The 6,845-nt window shown below is 42.2% G+C and overlaps 1 protein-coding gene across 1 annotated transcript in view; it reads right to left on the bottom strand.

Annotated features, from left to right (window-relative positions):
* The window catches only part of ugt8 (UDP glycosyltransferase 8), a 133,295-nt gene that overhangs the window by 69,862 nt on the left and 56,588 nt on the right, over window positions 1-6,845 (bottom strand). The gene's annotated exons all lie outside the window — the stretch shown is intronic.

The following is a 6,845-nucleotide window of genomic DNA, read 5'->3' as shown; positions in this document are numbered from 1 at the left end:
GTCGTTAACATTTAGCTTCTCCTCTCCTCTATGGGGCCAAACGGGGTTGAAGTTAGAAACGACCAAGCTCTTCTATGTTTTCCCTATTTAAATACATTTACACGAGTAGTTACACGATCCAAGTATAGTCACTCAAAATTAAACATGTCGATTTTCTAGGCGGATAGAAAAGGGTACTATATTAAGGCGTAATAACACCTTAGGAGCACTTCAACGTGACTGAGCACACGCACAAAGACCAGACCGATACGCATCAACTCGTCTAAGCTCAGGTAAGAACAAATCTCAGTATGCAAAAACAGTGGCCTATCCCTTTAAGGTGGGTGGTAAGAGGTTTAAGTAAAAAGAATAGATTTAAACAACAACCCAAACATTATCTTCCTTCTATCGATCTAAACTTGCCTAAGATTCTATGCAACACCCACTTTACGGCAATGTTTATTTTAGTAAGATGAAAAAGAAAAAGGACTGAAGTACGATTTTCTTTTCAGAAAGTCTAGAACAAGTCAAAGTTCAAAAGCACACAAATATGCAAAAACTGCCTGTGCGTGTGCAGGTTTGTTCACCTCTGCCCTCCAAAGCACAGTGGCAACTTCAAAAGTGTGGCCAAGCATTTGTAGCCACTTCTCTTCATTTAAATTAGTCTTGACTTTTCCATAAGCAAGTTACATAACCGCCCCGGGGCCTATTTGACACAAGCCAAAGACACGGTGGGGGGCGAGGAATGATAAAAGTTGGCTCCGATTTTTGGGGTACTTGATGAAGCGCAAAAGCTGCCCCACTGTTCATTGTTCATACTTCAAAGCTCCCCCTTGTGTATCTCCACTATGGCAGCCCCCTGGGAATGACACACTTGTGAGGACGTTACATCACAAGCTCTGCCCCGGAGGCTAGTGCTGTGAAAGAGCGCTCATTGATGGTTTAAATTTACTATCGGTGCCACGCCGGTGATCACGAACACTTTTTTCCCCCACTGGACAGTTCTGGTAATAGCCCTCCCGATGACCTCCCCGCTGCGTCTAGCTCCAGCTTTGTGACCGGTCTTGAGCACAAAGCAGGATGTGTCTGCCTTAAGCGTCGTTACAAGCGCTAACCTGCTGTTAAGGACGCGCATTTATGAGGGTTCTCGGTGACGTTAGTTGCAGTTTTAGCTTTACTGCCCTTGTGGTGTGTTAGTACTAGGAAAGAGTGATAAATGATGTAACAACAACAACAGTCATGCATCTAAGTTTGCATAACAGATCTTATCAGTGCTGCTGGGCGACATAAAGGAAGAGAGCTGTGTCTTAGGCTGTATGATCTTCATGCCACTGCCCATCACTTTGTTGTTTCAAAACATCTCATGCAACGATGTTAAGAAGCAGCAGTGGATTTATATTACAAATTGCAGAACAGAGAGCTTGTATGGACGTTTCAGTGGGATCCAAGAGGCCGGTTTGCACTTGACCACTACCCTCTTGGCGGATGTATGCATCCATCATTCTGTCATCTTATGGGCCATAATCGTAATGACAATTCAGGAAAAAGAAAGGCTACAGAAACCCCTTATGATGTACTTTTAAAGCAGCACTAAGTATCTCATGCCCCGAGAGGCCATAAGCACCACTGCAGGTGTTGTAGCATGTTGCGTTTTTTTTACTCATTAATTGTCCTTGAGAGTAAATATTACACTGACAGAAAAGACAAAGGGAGAGAGGAATATTATTCATCCAATTACACAATGGAGATAATTTTTTTCACTCAAACTTGGCTAGCGCTAGCCCACAGTTAGCTTTGCCCGGTAGCCTTTTTACTTCTACTTCGTGATTCCATTAGTGTGTATTGATGCCTCCGAGTCAGTGGCAGCGAAGTTGCAATTGTGGTTTTCTGACAAGAGGGGGATGAAAGACCCCCCCAATCAACCCATTAACTCTTGCATTACCCCTAGACGGACTACGAAAAAGATTTATTAAGGTAAATAAGTTACTTAGAACTGCTTTAACCGCAGTAAGCAAAGCCTGAATGAACCATGTGTTAGTCAGCTTGTCCATTGTCACCTTGTTGTCTTTGTGGCTCTTAAAAGAAGGGATCAATATGTCACAGTCAGCTGTTAGGCAATCAGTACCATTATCTGTTTAGTTTTGTGTCATTTGGTGTGCAATAAATAAACTGTCTGTAGCGTTATCTTGATCTGTTGTCCACCCCGTTGTGAAGTCTGTCAACAGCTCCCTTTGGAAATGCCGGGTTCCGAGAATATCTTTTTTTAGGTACAGCAGGAGTTCGAACTTCCATACTGTGCTTTCCTGATCTAAATATACTGTACGCCGACGAGAATGTGTAAACAGAAAACAATGATGGCCTTCCAAGCAGCATGGGCTACACTCACAGGCTGACCTTTTACCTGGACTCATAGTCTCGGCCTCTCCCGTCTGTTTGGAGAGAGGATGTGGTTTTTGCATGTGCTCTGGAGTCTTATGGGAGGGTCTGCCTTTCAGATTAAGTCAAGTCGTTACCGTAAATATCCCATCATACCCGTCCTTTAGACTTTCCCAGTCGTATTCACACTTTCCTGTCATTGAGTTTCAAAATTAGAAACCATTGCTTCCAAGCAGTTCCTTAGCGTCTGTGATTCATCTGATTAGTCATTTCACCCTGCGAGATTTTGAGCCTTTTAATACTAATAATAAAAATATTGATAATAGTAATAATGCATTGTTTTTATTTTGCTTTTCTGGACAATCAAAGACACTTTGCATTGCACTAGTCATTCAATCCATACTTGGTTGTTGTAAGCTACTATTGTAGCTACACCTGCCCTGGGGTAGACTAAGGGAAGCGAGGCAACCAGTCTGTGCGATCGGCCCCTCCGACCACCACTAACCACACACTCACTCACTACACTCGCCCAGGCTTCCTGGTGTTTCCAAATGGTTTCCCATCCAAATACCGACCAGGCCCTTCCCTGCTTTGCTTCTGAGATCTGACAGGATTGCGCAGAGCAAAGGCAAAATTGCCTTTACCAAACCTGCAATTTGTCAGGAAAGTGATCCAGCACACAATTAATGCCAGATCATTATACAAACGTGCACAAAGAGTGAGTTGCTTAACAGTAATGACTAAAAATGAGCAAAGGTCAATGTATCTGCCCCAATCACTGAGAAATCATCATCATCATCATGTTTAGGTTGCGATTGTGGTCTGAATTACATTATTCGCAGGTTAGACCTCACAGAGACATTTACTTCTCTGCAGAGGACATTATCCTTTGTGACAGTCCTGGCCACTTTGAAACTCACTCTGATTCTGGAATTAAAATTACCATCATTTTTCCAGTCATTTTTCCAAAGAGTTCAAATATTACCAGTTTTAAGGCTCGACAGAGGCTACTCAGCTACATGTGGTAACTACTGATTTTAATGATAGAAAATACCAATGACTCGAGGCCAAAGCGCATTCACAACTTAGCGGTTTATAACGTTTCAGCAAAATATTCATATTAAAATGGTGTGTTTTATGGTCATTTGTAACTGATTAGCCTCTACCAATCTTTTAAATTCTTCATATTGTGTTTTTCTCCCCCCAAAAGCGAGAACATTTTGGGGTTGGGAGTTGTGTTGTTTACCTTAAATGCAACCAACTATTCAAGTTGTGATCTGGACTCAAATGCAAATCAAATCCAATTCAATTCAGTGAAAATGTATCACGTCTTTACAAAATCGCAACTTGTCTGAAATGATGTCGTCTGACAAAAACACTATTTTGAATTTCATATCCTCTGTTCCTTCTTTTCCCTTAATGCTAAATAGTTCCCTGTGGCTAAATAGTCTTGGAGTGCATCGCTCTCTTATCTCTCATCGAAAAATTTTGACAGATGAAGTGAAGAGCTGTAGCCCAGAGCCAAGTCAATAGTAGCTCATGACTGAAGTTTGTTTTGCAGTAACTTTGATTGAGTTTATTCCCATTCGTTCATCTCACTCACAGTTGCCGCTGTTGTGTTTGCGCAAGGTCACATTCCTGGCCCGTAGCGTCAGCCCAGTGCCAGCCTCAACAGCCAGAGCCCCTCCTTCCCACATCTCCATCCAAGCATCCTGTATGGACATAGATCATTTGTTTTTCACACCTCTTTATGCAGCTGACAGTGAAGCTAATTTCCTCACTCACTAATAAAGTACCAGTCATCTCTTAACTGTAGAGTTTTGCAACAGAATGAGCCGTTTCGACCATCTCCCTCGCCGACAGGAAACCGCTGCATGAAGGGGGAATTTACAACAGGAAGTTGGCTCACTTGGCTCCCAGAGCTGCAACAACAAGAGACCCTCCCATTCCCAAAGAAAGACGCCTTTAAAAGTGCTGTTTTGTAGCATTTATCCCCCCCATCTGCTTGGTATGTGTTTCATCACCCTTCTTCTATATATAGATTAAACAGTGATAAGGCCTATAATGGAATATAGGTCAGTGTGCTGTTTGTTAACATGTTTCCTTTGATGGAGCAGCGGCAGCGAAAAATCCTATTTGAGGGTGAAGTACAGTAGCCTATGTGTATGTATGTCACTTTTGAGGCTTTTTTATTGAGTTTGCATCCTTGTTTTTTGTCGCTATTTTGTCGCTTTTTTTCCAAGAAGCATTTAAATTTGGGCAGGGGTGGATCTAGAGGGGTGGCACGGGGTGGCAGCTGCCATCCCTAGTAGAGGTCTTGCCACCCCAGCTGCCACCCCATTGATTTAAAGTAATGTCTCACATCTGCTCTAAAAGCTACTAGGGTGCTTCATAGGCTCACTCTCACTTAGTACTTTTTTGACAGGACAAAGAATTATAACAACTTTATTGCTAAATGAGGAGCCAGGTGCCAACTCCTGTGGCTCCCAAGATGATGATTTTTTTTTTATTATTTTTTTTACAAAAGTTAAAATTTAGAGTTAGAAACCCCCTACTTATATTATGGACAATGCTACTTTTTTTTATATAATTTTAGGAGGCTCGGGTGGCATCTAAACGGAAAAATTGCCTTGCGATCAAGGAAAACTTGCGTACCCCCGCTATAAACATTCGACATTGTAAAATGTTTTGCCACCCCAGAAATGATCTCTGACCCTGCTTGCCACCTCGTGATTTTTTTTCTAGATCCGCCCCTGGATTTGGGTAAAGCCAAAGATGAGAAAATGTGCTCTGTTCATGTGGGGGTTAAGAGGTTTAATTCACACTTTAGCAATTGTTGACTCTGCAGTTTTGGATACCTTCCTGTATTATTATAGGCATTCCTTATATATAAATGTTAACTGTGGCAGAGATGGTCCTCTAGCTTAGTTTCCTCACTTTTGTCCTCAATTCAGTTTAAAATGACCTATACAGTGGTATGTTGTGTGTTGATTTTTTGGATTGTTACTCCACACCTAAACAGGCCCCGTTCGTCACATTAGCAGTGAGAGACCAGCCGTTATTCAGTCTTTTACTACTCCATTACTCCAATATAATAATTGCTGTGGAACGTCTAAATGAATTAAAATGTCATGACACGAGTTGTGACTATGAATATTAGTAGTCATTGTGTTGGTGTATATTATTCCATAGGCTTTCCCCCCAAAGATTAATCATCCTCTTCCCTATAGAAACCCATAATGTTATCATCGAGTGACTTTGATGCTACTGGGCCCCACATTAAGGAAAAGGAGTGGACATTTAAAAGCGAGTTTAGACCTTGAGCTGATGATCACTTCAAAGGCACTTCCACACAATTACAGTCCCAACTCGACACTCCCAGGCACCCATACTTCAACACACTGACACTAACTTGGCTGCCCTGTAAAGAATAGACTATAGAGCATTGTTTTCATGTCCATTCTGAGCAGATACATTCAGATACTGTTTACATACACCGTTTGAAGTCATTCCAGCGTTGCACCCTCCCCACTTGTTCCAACTCCCCTGTCTGTAATTCTAGGTCACTTTTTTGGCAGGTAAAGCTTGGACGGGTCTGTGCAAGAGATTTAGGCCAAAGCCCTGGTAATGCTTTCCTTCCTCTGTTATGGAAACTTCCATTGTTTTGCCCCAATGTCTTCCAACTCGATCTCCTTTAACGCGTTTCTTAGGGCTGAGGTTGTGTTTGGCTCGTTTTGTGCAGGTGTATAGTAGACTGAGAGTGCACTTGACCCAGTTGGTGTATATCTATGTGTATGGACGTCGTATAGAAATGAAACTAGGTACCAATATGTGCTGAAAACACCTGGTCTTTGCTATGAATGGCTCATGATGACCTGACTTGTACTGTAACTTTAGGAGCAAGGAAGTCTCCAACTCGTTTCCATGGAGATGTTGACTAATGGCAGCCAAATACATATGAGAAAAGGGTTAGGTCCATGTTCAATCCAAATAGCATTTTCTGTCATTAGGAACACGTTTTGTTTGGCGGCAACAGTATAATCCCAAATGTTTCACAGCGTACCTTTAACTACTTACAATATGAAAATAACACGAGGCACCACAGTTGAAGGGAGCACTCTCTTATGCGGTTGAAGAACAAGTGACTTGCTGCACACTGTAAGAAAAGCACATACAAAATGAAACAGTCCCACCTCTACTTGTCAAGTACACTTTATGGCTTGTTTTGTTTTCAACTAATCCCTATTTACAAGGGGTCACCCCAGAAGGGAGCACTTGAGGTCAGGAAAGAGCAGAGGTGCATGCAGGAATTCACTCTTATCTCTAGCAATTCACACAAATACGCCATAAAATCAGTTGGCCGTGATGGGACACAATGCTCACAGCCAGCAGCTCTTTGGTACATTGAGTACATTAACTTCTTTTTTGGCATTCATGCGCATACTTTTAGTCCAGGTTATGGGCTGCACTTACGGCTACTTCACCCATAG

This window comes from Gobius niger, assembly GCF_951799975.1.
Source record: "Gobius niger genome assembly, chromosome: 3".
NCBI classification, from domain to species: domain Eukaryota; kingdom Metazoa; phylum Chordata; class Actinopteri; order Gobiiformes; family Gobiidae; genus Gobius; species Gobius niger.
This window is presented reverse-complemented; position numbering and strand designations above follow the sequence as displayed.